This window comes from Anomaloglossus baeobatrachus, chromosome 4 (genome assembly GCF_048569485.1).
Source record: "Anomaloglossus baeobatrachus isolate aAnoBae1 chromosome 4, aAnoBae1.hap1, whole genome shotgun sequence".
Taxonomy (NCBI): domain Eukaryota; kingdom Metazoa; phylum Chordata; class Amphibia; order Anura; family Aromobatidae; genus Anomaloglossus; species Anomaloglossus baeobatrachus.
The window spans coordinates 345,817,901-345,830,395 of NC_134356.1; positions in this window are offsets into that span (position 1 = coordinate 345,817,901).

Sequence of the window (12,495 nt, forward strand, 5' to 3'; positions counted from 1 at the left end):
GGCTGAGTAGCCGACGGGCGCCGGGAGCGGGGACCGAGCCGCCTGGAGACCGCAGGCAATGGAGGCTGGAGACCGGGGAGAGAAGCAGGGAAGCCGGGGAGCGTGGCAGGTGAGCCGGGGAGCAGAGCAGGGGACCCGGAGAGCGTGACAGTACCCCCCCCACGCTCCCCTCCCCGCAACCGGGAGAGGAAGGCACGGATCAGGGGAGTACCCACATTCTCACGGGGCTCCCAGGACCTATCCTCAGGACCATACCCTGCCCAGTCTACCAGGAAGAACTGTCGGCCCCGTACGGTTTTCATGGCCACGATATCCCTTACCGCATAGATGTCATCATCGGCAATAGGAGCAGGAGCCGAACTGGCAGCAGCGGAGAAGGGACCAAGGACAACCGGCTTGAGCAGGGAGACGTGGAAGGAGTTGGGTATCCTCATCGTGGCCGGGAGCTGCAGTTTGTAGGAGACCTCATTGATCTTGCTGAGGACTTTAAACGGCCCGATGTAGCGAGGACCCAGCTTGTAGGATGGTAGCTTCAATCGGACGTACTTGGAAGCAAGCCAGACGAGATCTCCTGGAGAGAAACACGGAGGGTCCAGATGCCTCTTGTCTGCGTGTCTCTTCATCCGCAGGGAAGCACGTCCAAGGGACGCCTTGACAGAGTCCCAAATTGTTGCAAAGTCACGGGCTACAGCATCAGCAGCAGGGACATCCGAGGAAGAGGATACAGGTAATGGGACGGAAGGCTGAAGTCCGTAAACGACATGGAAGGGAGAGCTGGAGGAGGACTCACTGACGTGGTGGTTATGGGAGAATTCAGCCCAAGGAAGAAGCGTGGACCAGTCGTCATGATGGGCGTTGACGTAGTGACGTAAGAAGGAGGTCAAGATCTGATTGACTCGTTCCACTTGGCCATTCGACTGAGGATGGTAGGCTGAAGAAAAGTCCAGAGTCACTCCCAGATGTTTGCAGAGGGCCCTCCAGAAGCGGGAGGTAAACTGAGTTCCTCTGTCGGACACAATGTGTGATGGAAAGCCATGCAAGCGGAAGATGTGTTGTATATAGGCGTCAGCGAGTTCCTGGGCAGAGGGCAGTCCAGCCATAGGGACGAAATGAGCCATTTTGGAGAACCGATCCACCACGACCCATATGACTGTGTGTCCAGAGGACAGTGGCAAGTCCGTAATAAAGTCCATCGCAATGTGTTGCCACGGAACTGAGGGTATAGGCAGAGGCAGAAGACGGCCATATGGCAGATGTTTGGGCGTCTTGTTCCTGGCACAAGAGGAGCAGGCTGAGACAAAAGAAGCGACGTCCGTGCGAAGGGATGGCCACCAGTAATGACGTACAATTGTACTCCATGTTCTCTTCTGACCAGCATGGCCGGCTGTTTTCGAGGCATGGCCCCAGTGCAACACTTTTTGCCTGTCAGTCTCAGAGACATAGGTCTTCCTGGGCGGTATCTGGGCCAGGGTGACAGGGGCCACCGGAATGATTTTACTAGGGCAGATGATGGGCTGGGATGTCTCCTCCTCCTGTTCCATGGGCAGGAATGACCTGGACAAGGCATCTGCGCGTACATTCTTGTCCGCAGGTCGGAAATGGAGCTGAAAATCGAACCTGGCAAAGAATAAGGACCACCTGGCTTGCCGTGGGTTCAGTCGCTGAGCGGACCGCAGGTATTCCAGGTTCTTGTGGTCCGTGTAAATGATCACGGGGTACACTGCTCCCTCTAGAAGGTAGCACCATTCCTCCAGAGCCAGTTTGACTGCCAATAGCTCTCAGTCACCGATGGTGTAGTTGCGTTCAGGCGCTGAGAAGCTCTTGGAGAAGAAACCGCAAGTCACCATCTTCCCGGAGGAGGACTTCTGCATGAGCACTGCTCCGGCTCCCGAGGAGGAGGCATCCACCTCCAAGGTGAACTGTCGGTTTAACTCCGGACGGTGGAGCACAGGGGAGGAGGCAAATGCCCGCTTCAGAGAGCCAAACGCGGCGTCGGCCGCAGGTGACCATTCCTTTGGATTAGCCCCCTTCTTGGTCAAGGCGGAGAGAGGAGCAGTCAGAGCCGAGAAGTGAGGGATGAACTGGTGGTAATAGTTTGCGAATCCCAGAAAGCGTTGGATTGCCTTCAGTCCAGAAGGAGGGGGCCAGTTGAGAATGGAAGAGACCTTCTCCGGATCCATCTGCAGTCCGGTATCGGAGATTACGTAACCCAGGAAGGGAAGAGAAGACTGCTCGAAGACACACTTCTCGTACTTGGCGTACAGTCGATTTTCCCTCAGTCGTTGTAGTACCAGCTGCACGTTCTCTCTGTGGGTCTGGAGGTCCGGAGAAAAGACCAGGATGTCATCAAGATACACCACCACACAGATGTAGAGAAGGTCCCGGAACACGTCGTTCACCAATTCTTGAAAGACTGCTGGTGCGTTACACAGGCCTAAGGGCATCACACAGTATTCATAGTGCCCATCACGGGTATTGAACGCGGTCTTCCATTCGTCCCCAGAGCGGATGCGGACCAAGTTGTAGGCACCCCGAAGATCCAACTTGGTAAACACACGAGCTCCTCTAAGCCGATCAAACAATTCGGGGATGAGCGGCAGGGGGTATTTATTTTTCACGGTGATTTGGTTCAATCCCCGGTAGTCAATGCATGGGCGTAGGTCGCCCTCTTTCTTCTTAACGAAGAAGAAGCCTGCTCCAGCAGGAGAGGAGGATCTCCGAATGAATCCCCTTGCCAGGTTCTCTGTGATGTAGGTAGACATGGCCCTTGTTTCGGCAGGAGACAGCGGATATATACGTCCTCGAGGTGGTGTAGTTCCCGGGAGCAGGTCGATGGCACAATCGTAAGGACGATGTGGCGGCAGTACCTCTGACTCCTTTTTATCAAAGACGTCCGCGAAGGACCAATAGGCCGAGGGCAGTCCCGGTAGGGACTCTGGAACCGGAGGTCGTCGGATGGGTTGAATAGTCTTCAGACAGTTCTCGTGGCAAGAGGAGCCCCATCGGGTGATTTCACCAGTACCCCAGCTGACTGAGGGTTCGTGTGTCCGTAACCAGGGGAGTCCCAGCAGGATTTGATGGGACATGTGTGGGAGGACATAGAGAGCGATGTTCTCGGTGTGCAGGGCACCGATACGCAGTTCCACCGGCTTGGTGATCCACGAGATGGTGTCAGAGAGGGGTCTCCCATCCACAGAGGCAATCACTAGGGGTTTGTCGAGTGGAGTAACAGGCACCTGGTACTTGTCCACCGTAGCCTGCTGGATGAAATTGCCTGCTGCCCCGGAATCGAGGTATGCCTCGGCCGTGAACCGCGTCTCTCCCGTTGTCACTTGAACTGTCCACGTAACCGGGTCTGAGAGAGTCCCAGCACCTAGGGTGGCCTCTCCTACCAACCCTAGGCTTTGGAGTTTCCCGGCCTCTCTGGACAGGAGCGAAGAAGGTGTGTGCCCTCTCCGCAGTAGAAGCAGAGGCCCTTGGCGAGCCGTTCTGCTCGGCGTTGTTCAGACTGCCGCAAACGGTCGATCTGCATGGGCTCGTGGACGGAGACACCAGATGACGTAGAAAGAAGTACGGCGGGCTTCTGCGGAGGAGAGGAATGCCGTATCAGACGTCTCTCACGGGACACCTTTTTGGATCGTTCCTGAAAACGAAGATCCACTCGAGTCGCTAGGGCAATCAGGGCATCCAGGGTGGACGGCACGTCACGACCAGCCAGCTCATCTTTAATTCGACCCGAGAGGCCTTCCCAGAAGGCGGCGGTTAGAGCCGCATTGTTCCACCCGAGTTCTGAAGCCAAGGTGCGAAAACGGATGGCATATTGACCCACCGTCAGAGTCCCCTGACGTAGCCGGAGGAGAGATGAGGCAGACGCGGAGGCGCGTCCGGGCTCGTCAAAGGGGCCACGAAATGCCTGCAGGAACTCCTGGTTGTTGGTGGTCACCGGATCCTCCTTCTCCCACAAGGGGTTCATCCAGGCCAGCGCCTCACCCTCTAGATAGGAAATCATGAACGCGACCTTGGCTTGGTCGGAGGCAAACAAGTGCGGCAGCTGCTTGAAATGGAGGGAGCATTGGTTTATGAATCCCCTGCAGGTCTTGGGATCTCCGGCGTACCGTGGTGGTGAGGCCAAACGAAGTCTGGAAGCATCCGAGGAGGCTGCCACGGGAGCTGTGGCCGTGGATTGTCCAGTGGAAGCTCGAGATGCCGAAGATGTGACCGACGCTTGCAGCGTGTTCAAGCTGGTGTCCACAGAAGACATGAAGTTCAGCATGCGGGTCTGGGTCTCACGCTGGCGTGTGAGTTCCTCCTGCAAGGCCGCTAGTGCTTGGGCGGGATCCATGGCCTGTTCTTACTGTTAGGGCCAGGTGGACGGGCAGACCCAGGAGGTGGATCCACTGGGCCGAACTCCTTGATGAAGGCAAGGGGTCCGGTAGCCGGAGCACTACAGGTAGCAGGACAGTCCGTGCACAAGAGTGGAATGGAGAAGTCCCTGGGACCACGGAGTCACTGATGGTAGTCCGGGTGACGGAGCTCAGGTTCGGAGACCGAGATGTTGTCAGGCAGAGTCCGGAACCGATGGAGCGAGAGGACGGGTCACCACAGGGATCAGAGATGGAACGGACTGACGGGATGGCAGATAGTCAGCGTTCGGGAATCGGCAGGACCGGATGGCGAGACAGGAGCGGCTCTAGAAGAGAGATAGGTAAGTATGGCACAGAGACACAAGGAGACCTGACTCCTAGCTTAGGAAACACGAAGAACAGGCCCCGCCCACTTGGACACTAAACCCCTTTATACCCTGTACCTGTGTGTTCAATTTCCTGTCAGGGGACGCTGGCCCTTTAAGAAAGGGTCAATGACCGCGCGCGCGCCCTAATGCGCATGCGCGAGGCCCGGGTGCCAGAAGCCAGGGCAGGGAGCGGTGAGCAGGAAGCAGGAGAGCCGGGCTGGGGCTGAGTAGCCGACGGGCGCCGGGAGCGGGGACCGGGCCGCCTGGAGACCGCAGGCAATGGAGGCTGGAGACCGGGGAGAGAAGCAGGGAAGCCGGGGAGCGTGGCAGGTGAGCCGGGGAGCAGAGCGTGACAAATGTTGAGGAAGGTGCAGGACAACATGAAGAAATGGAGGACGAACTGTCCATGGACATGGAAGACTCAGCGGATGAGGGAGACCTTGGTCAAATTTCTGTTGAAAGAGGTTGGGGGGAGATGTCAGAGGAAGAAAGAACGGTTAGCACCTCTATGCCACAAACACAGCGTGGACTTGGTCCGCATCGCTGCGCAAGACACATGAGTGCCTTCTTGTTGCACTACCTCCAACATGACCCTCGTATTGTCAAAATTAGAAGTGATGATGACTACTGGATTGCCACACTATTAGATCCCTGGTACAAGTCCAAATTTTGTGACATAATTCCAGCCATAGAAAGGGACGCACGTATGCAGGAGTATCAGCAGAAGCTGTTACTCGATCTTAGCTCGGCTTTTCCACCAAACAACCGTGCAGGTGCAGGGAGTGATTCTCCCAGTTGTAACTTGCCAAACATGGGACGGTCTCGTCATCTTCAACAGTCTACCCGTACCAGTAGGACCGTATCTGGTGCTGGTAACAGCAATTTTATGGAATCTTTTCATAATTTTTTTAGACCCTCCTTTGCAAGGCCACCAGAGACAACAAGTCTGACACATAGTCAACGGCTGGAGAGGATGATACAGGAGTATCTCCAAATGAACATCGATGCCATGAGTTTGCAAATGGAGCCTTGCTCATTTTGGGCTTCAAATCTAGAAAAATGGCCAGAGCTATCCAGTTACGCCTTGGAGATTTTGTTGTGTCCAGCTGCCAGCGTTGTCTCTGAACGTGTCTTCAGTGCTGCTGGGTGTGTGCTGACAGATAAGCGCACGCGTCTGTCCAGTGACAATGTGGACAGACTGACGTTCATCAAAATGAACAAGTCATGGATCCAGAAGGAATTTACTACCCCTGTGTCATCCTGGGGAGAGTAAATGCTTGTGGATTTGGAATGTGCTTGATGCACATCAAAACATCCTGTTTGCAACTAGGGCACAACTGCTGCCACTGAAGGGGTGGGTGTGTGTGGGGCCCAATTTTTGGAAAAAAGGGAGACTCCGCTTGGAGTAACCCTTGCTTGCTGTGTTTTTAAAAATGATCCTAGATGAACAGATCTGGGATCAGGAAAGACTTTGCTACCTAATCCGGGGTCATCCTGGGGACGGTTAATTATGGCGTATTTTTGAATGCGCTTGATGCAAATCTAGCTGTGAAGTGTACAACTGGGGCACAACTGCTGCCACTGAAGGGGTGGGTGTGTGTGGGGCCCAATTTTTGGAAAAATGGGAGACTCCGCTTGGAGTAACCCTTGCTTGCTGTGTTTTTTAAAAGGAGCCAAGATGAACAGAGCTGGGATCAGGAAAGACTTTGCTACCTACCCCGGTGTCATCCTGGGGACGGTTAATTATGGCGTATTTTTGAATGTGCTTGATGCAAATCTAGCTGTGAAGTGTACAACTGGGGCACAACTGCTGCCACTGAAGGGGTGGGTGTGTGTGGGGCCCAATTTTTGGAAAAAAGGGAGACTCCGCTTGGAGTAACCCTTGCTTGCAGTGTTTTTTAAAAGGAGCCAAGATGAACAGAGCTGGGATCAGGAAAGACTTTGCTACCTACCCCGGTGTCTTCCTGGGGACGGTTAATTATGGCGTATTTTTGAATGTGCTTGATGAAAATCTAGCTGTGAAGTGTACAACTGGGGCACAACTGCTGCCACTGAAGGGGTGGGTGTGTGTGGGGCCCAATTTTTGGAAAAAAGGGAGACTCTGCTTGGAGTAACCCTTGCTTGCTGTGTTTTTAAAAATGATCCTAGATGAACAGATCTGGGATCAGGAAAGACTTTGCTACCTAACCCGGGGTCATCCTGGGGACGGTTAATTATGGCGTATTTTTGAATGCGCTTGATGCAAATCTAGCTGTGAAGTGTACAACTGGGGCACAACTGCTGCCACTGAAGGGGTGGGTGTGTGTGGGGCCCAATTTTTGGAAAAATGGGAGACTCCGCTTGGAGTAACCCTTGCTTGCTGTGTTTTTTAAAAGGAGCCAAGATGAACAGAGCTGGGATCAGGAAAGACTTTGCTACCTACCCCGGTGTCATCCTGGGGACGGTTAATTATGGCGTATTTTTGAATGTGCTTGATGCAAATCTAGCTGTGAAGTGTACAACTGGGGCACAACTGCTGCCACTGAAGGGGTGGGTGTGTGTGGGGCCCAATTTTTGGAAAAAAGGGAGACTCCGCTTGGAGTAACCCTTGCTTGCTGTGTTTTTTAAAAGGAGCCAAGATGAACAGAGCTGGGATCAGGAAAGACTTTGCTACCTACCCCGGTGTCATCCTGGGGACGAATAATTATGGCGTATTTTTGAATGTGCTTGATGAAAATCTAGCTGTGAAGTGTACAACTGGGGCACAACTGCTGCCACTGAAGGGGTGGGTGTGTGTGGGGCCCAATTTTTGGAAAAAAGGGAGACTCCGCTTGGAGTAACCCTTGCTTGCTGTGTTTTTTAAAAGGAGCCAAGATGAACAGAGCTGGGATCAGGAAAGACTTTGCTACCTACCCCGGTGTCATCCTGGGGACGGTTAATTATGGCGTATTTTTGAATGTGCTTGATGCAAATCTAGCTGTGAAGTGTACAACTGGGGCACAAGTGCTGCCACTGAAGGGGTGAGTGTGTGTGTGGCCCAATTTTTGGAAAAAAGGGAGACTCCGCTTGGAGTCACCTTGCGGTGTTTTACATGATTTTAGAAGGGCGTGCCATGCCTATATCTGTGTCTCCTCTTTTTCCTTATCCTGCTCTTTTGTTTTCGCATGAGTATATGTCCTTGTCACTTTCCCATGTGTTGTGTTTTGAGTTGTTTATCACCTTTTGGACACCTTTGAGGCTGTTTTCTAGGTGTTTTTCTGTGTTTTTGATTGCCTGCCATTGTTTCCTATGCAGTTCGAGTTCGGTTCGTCGAACGTTCGACGAACCGAACTCGAACGGGAGCTCCGTTCGGCGAACCGACCTCGAGCCGAACCGCGACTGGTTCGCTCATCTTTACTCATTAGTGATCAGACTAGCAGGAGTTAATTTATGCTAGCCTACTGGTACCTTTTGGATTACATATTGAGGGAGACCTATCCGTTACTCCCCGCTTTTTTAAGATGGATGAATTTGATTTGTCTTTCCAAGCTGACTATAGCTTTTTGATAAAACAGTCCATTTGCTGTTGTGTTCCGGTAACTGGGGATTTACTGTGTGTTGCTTGGTGTGCTGTGGAATTCCTCCTGTCATCTGATTATTTCCTCCCTGCTTTGAGAGAGAGGAGTGAAAAATACATCAGAGGAGTTGTCCTAGAGCCAAGAACCACCTATGGAGAGCTATAGAAAGAACAGGAATCAGCACGTTCATTTGTTTCAAAGAAAACAATAAGTAATGCAGTCAACCTCCATGGCCAGTATGCATGCTGACCACGCAAGACTCCATTGTTGAACACAAAGCATGTCCACGTGTGTTTATAGTTTGCTCAACAACATTTAGACAAGCCTTTGAAATACTGGAAGAATATAGTCTGGTCAGATGAGGCTAAAATTGAACTCTTTGGATGCCATAATACACTCCATGTTTGAGACCAAAAGTCACTGTATATCACTCCAAAAATATCATACCAACAGAGACATTTGGAAGTGAGAACATCATGGTGTGGGGCTGTTTTTCAGCATGCGGCATTGGCAAACTACATTTATTTTAAGGATGAATGGGCATATATACCGAGAAATTCTTAATAAAAATCTGCTGACATCTGCCAGGGTGATGAAGATGAAATGAGGATTGACATTTCAGCAAGACACTGATTCCAAAAACACAGCCAAGGAAACTCTTAATTGGTTTCAGGGAAAGAAAATAAAGCTGCTAGGATGGCTCAAACAATCACCTGACCTGAATCCAGTAGAAAATATATAGCAGGAGCTAAAGCTCAGAGTTCATAGAAGGAGCACATGGACCCTTCAGTATTTGAAGAGTGTTTGTGTGGTAGAATAGGACAAATTCACACCTGAGCAATGCATGAGAATACCTTCTCCATAAAGGAGGCATCTTGAAGCTGTCATCACCAACAAAGGCTTTTTACAAAATAGTAAATTTCAGTAAGCCTGTTCAATACTTTTTCCCTGTTCCATTTTTCATTAGTACACATCAGTAAATTTATGGACATTGTTTGATTTCCTTGTGGATTGGTTGAGTTGTTACTGAAATCTGGTGAGATATTCATGTCAATAGAAACTTTGTCTATTCTACCACACAAACACTCTTCAAATCTTGAAGGGTCTGTGTGCTCCTTTCTATGAACTCTGAGCTTTAAAAAATTGGTGACATGTTCAATACTTATTTCACCCTCTTTATATATAATCCAACCCTGAAGTACATAGCATCTCTCAGCCCCTCTACATACAATACTATCTTGCAGGACATTACTCCTCTCAGCCCCCAATATAAACAATTTCATTCTGCAGTGCATCACTCTTTTCATCCATCTATACATATAATCACATCCTGCAGTATTACGCTCCTCAGCCCTATCATTGAACACATCACTACTCTTAGTCCCTTTATATATAAGAACGTGACCTATGGTCAGTGCTTTCTTGCAAACACCATGGATTGCAGTATATATGTGTATGTCTAAAGAATGTAAATTTTAATGTAATAGTCTATAAGGGAGTGTGTTATGAATAGAGTTGAGCGCGGTTCGTGGTTCGAGGTTCTCCAGTTCGCGGCTCGAGTGATTTTGGGGGCTGTTCTAGATCGAACTAGAACTCGAGCTTTTTGCTAAAGCTCGATAGTTCTAGATACATTCGAGAACGGTTCTAGCAGCAAAAAGCAGGGCTTTTTACAGCTACAGTTTGCAGGAGCCATCGCTGGCAGCCTGCCAGAAGCTGGTAACCAAGATAAACATCGGGTATCCAAGCAAAGCGCTTTGGTTAGTAACCCAATGTTTATCCTAGTTACATGCAGGAAGCCCACACTTCCCCGCTCAGCTCACTCCGCCCCCTCCTGCACGCGACATGTACACACACACTCACACACACACACGTCCCCAGCCATGCAGTCCACGACACTGACGTCCTCCTGGCACTCTGCACACATGGTCCCGCTCGGCTTACCTGCGGTGATGAAGTCCCGACCTCAGCGCTGTCACTGTCCTCCATGGCCGCCGCTTGTCACATCACCTTCTCTCGCTTCCGACCCGAGACTGACTAGCGGTGACGTCACGGGCCTCTCGCGATACTTGGCTGTGAAGGCGGCGGTCATTGAACTCAGTGACAGGTGCTGTCAGCAGTGCAGGAGATCAGCGCAGGTAATGTACCTCGCTGACAGCAGCACTTGTCATCCCCTGCAGTGACCTGGGCTGACCCATTGATGTTAGCTCAGGTCACTGCACTGCTCTCCCAGCCAATGGGGAACATCCTGCTCTTCATTGACTGGGACAGTGTGGATCGTCATGGCAACCCCTTGGATTACACCAGACCTGGATTTGTTTTTCTTTCTAATAAATTGGTTAAAAAGGGAATGTATTGGGGAGTGTTTTTTCAAATAAATTTCTTTTGTCGATTTTTTTTTTGTTAGTACTGACAGTTTATGATGTTGGGTATCTAATAGACGCCATGACATCATAAACTGCTGGGCTTGATCTCAGGTGACTTTACAGCTAGTATCAACCCGATTTATTACCCCGTTTGCCACTGCACCAGGGCACGGGATGAGCTGGGGTGAAGCGCCAGGATTGGCGCATCTAGTGGATGCACCACGTCTGGCGTGCCTGCGGCCTGCTATTTTTAGGCTGTGAAGGCCCAATAACTATGGACCTTCCCACCCTGAGAATACCAGACCACAGCTGTCCGCTTTACCTTGGCTGGTGATCCAATTTGGGGGGGACCCTACTTTTTTTGTGTAATTATTAATATTTATAAAACAATTATAAAAAAAGAGCCTGGGGGGACCTCCACATTGGATCCCCAACCACGGTAAAGCTGCCAGCTGTGGTTTTCAGGCTACAGCCGTCTGCTTTACCCTAGCTGGCTATCAAAAATGGGGGGACCCAACGTCATTTTTTTTTAAATTATTTTTTAAATAGAAAAAATTAATGGGCTTCCCTGTATTTTGATTGCCAACCAAGGTAACGGCAGGCAGATGGGGGTGGCAACCCATAGCTGTCTGCTTTATCTGCGCTGAGTATCAAAAATACCGCGGAGCGCTACGTCATTTTTTTAAAGATTTATTTTTACAGCACTGTGATGTCCAGCAATCAAAATACAGGGAAGCCCATTTTGTTTTTAGTTATTTAAATAAATAATTAAAAAAATATATATGGGCTCCCGCTGCATTTTTTGTATTGCTAGCTAAGGGTAATCCAAGCAGCTACTGGCTGCTAACCCCCACTGCTTGGTGTTACCTTCACTGGCAATGGAAGATCCAGGGAAGCATTTTTTATTTTTTTTGCCAAAAAACTACAAAAAAAGGACGTGAGCTTCGCCATATTTTTGTATGCTAGCCAGGTATAGCAGGCAGGTGCTGGAAGAGTTGGATACAGCGCCAGAAGATGGCGCTTCTATGAAAGTGCCATTTTCTGAGGCGGCTGCAGACTGCAATTCTCAGCAGTGAGGCCCAGAAAGCTCAGGCCAACCTGTGATGCGGATTCCAATCCCCACGTCATTTGTTTTCTAATTATTTCATGAAATTCATGAAGTAATAAAAAAATGGCTTCCCTTTATTTTTGGTTCCCAGCCGGGTACAAATAGGCAACTGGGGGTTGGGGGCAGCCGTACCTGCCTGCTGTACCTGCCTAGCATACAAAAATATGGCGAAGCCCACATAATTTTTTCAGGGGGCAAAAAACTTCTGCATACAGTCCTGGATGGAGTATGCTGAACCTTGTAGTTCTGCAGCTGCTGTCTGTCTGTATGGAGAAGAGCAGACAGCAGCTGCAGAACTACAAGGCTCAGCATACTCCATCCAGGACTGTATGCAGAAGTTTTTTGCCCACCAAAAAAAAAAAACGTGGGCTTCGCCATATTTTTGTATGCTAGCCAGGTACAGCAGGCAGCCACGGGCTGCCTCCAACCCCCAGTTGCCTATTTGTACCCGGCTGGGAACCAAAAATATAGGGAAACCCGTTTTTTTTAATTATTTCACTTATTTCATGAAATAATTAAAAAACAAATGACGTGGGCTTCGCCCCATTTTTGTGTCCAGCCAGGTACAACTAGGCAGCTGGGGATTTGAATCCTCAGCACAGGTTAGCCCGAGGTTTCTGGGCGCCTCTGCTGCGAATTGCAGTCCGCAGCCGCCCCAGAAAATGGCGCTCTCATAGAAGCGCCATCATCTGGCGCTGTATCCAACTCTTCCAACAGCCCTGGAGCCGGGTGGCTTGTTGGGTAATCATGAGTTAA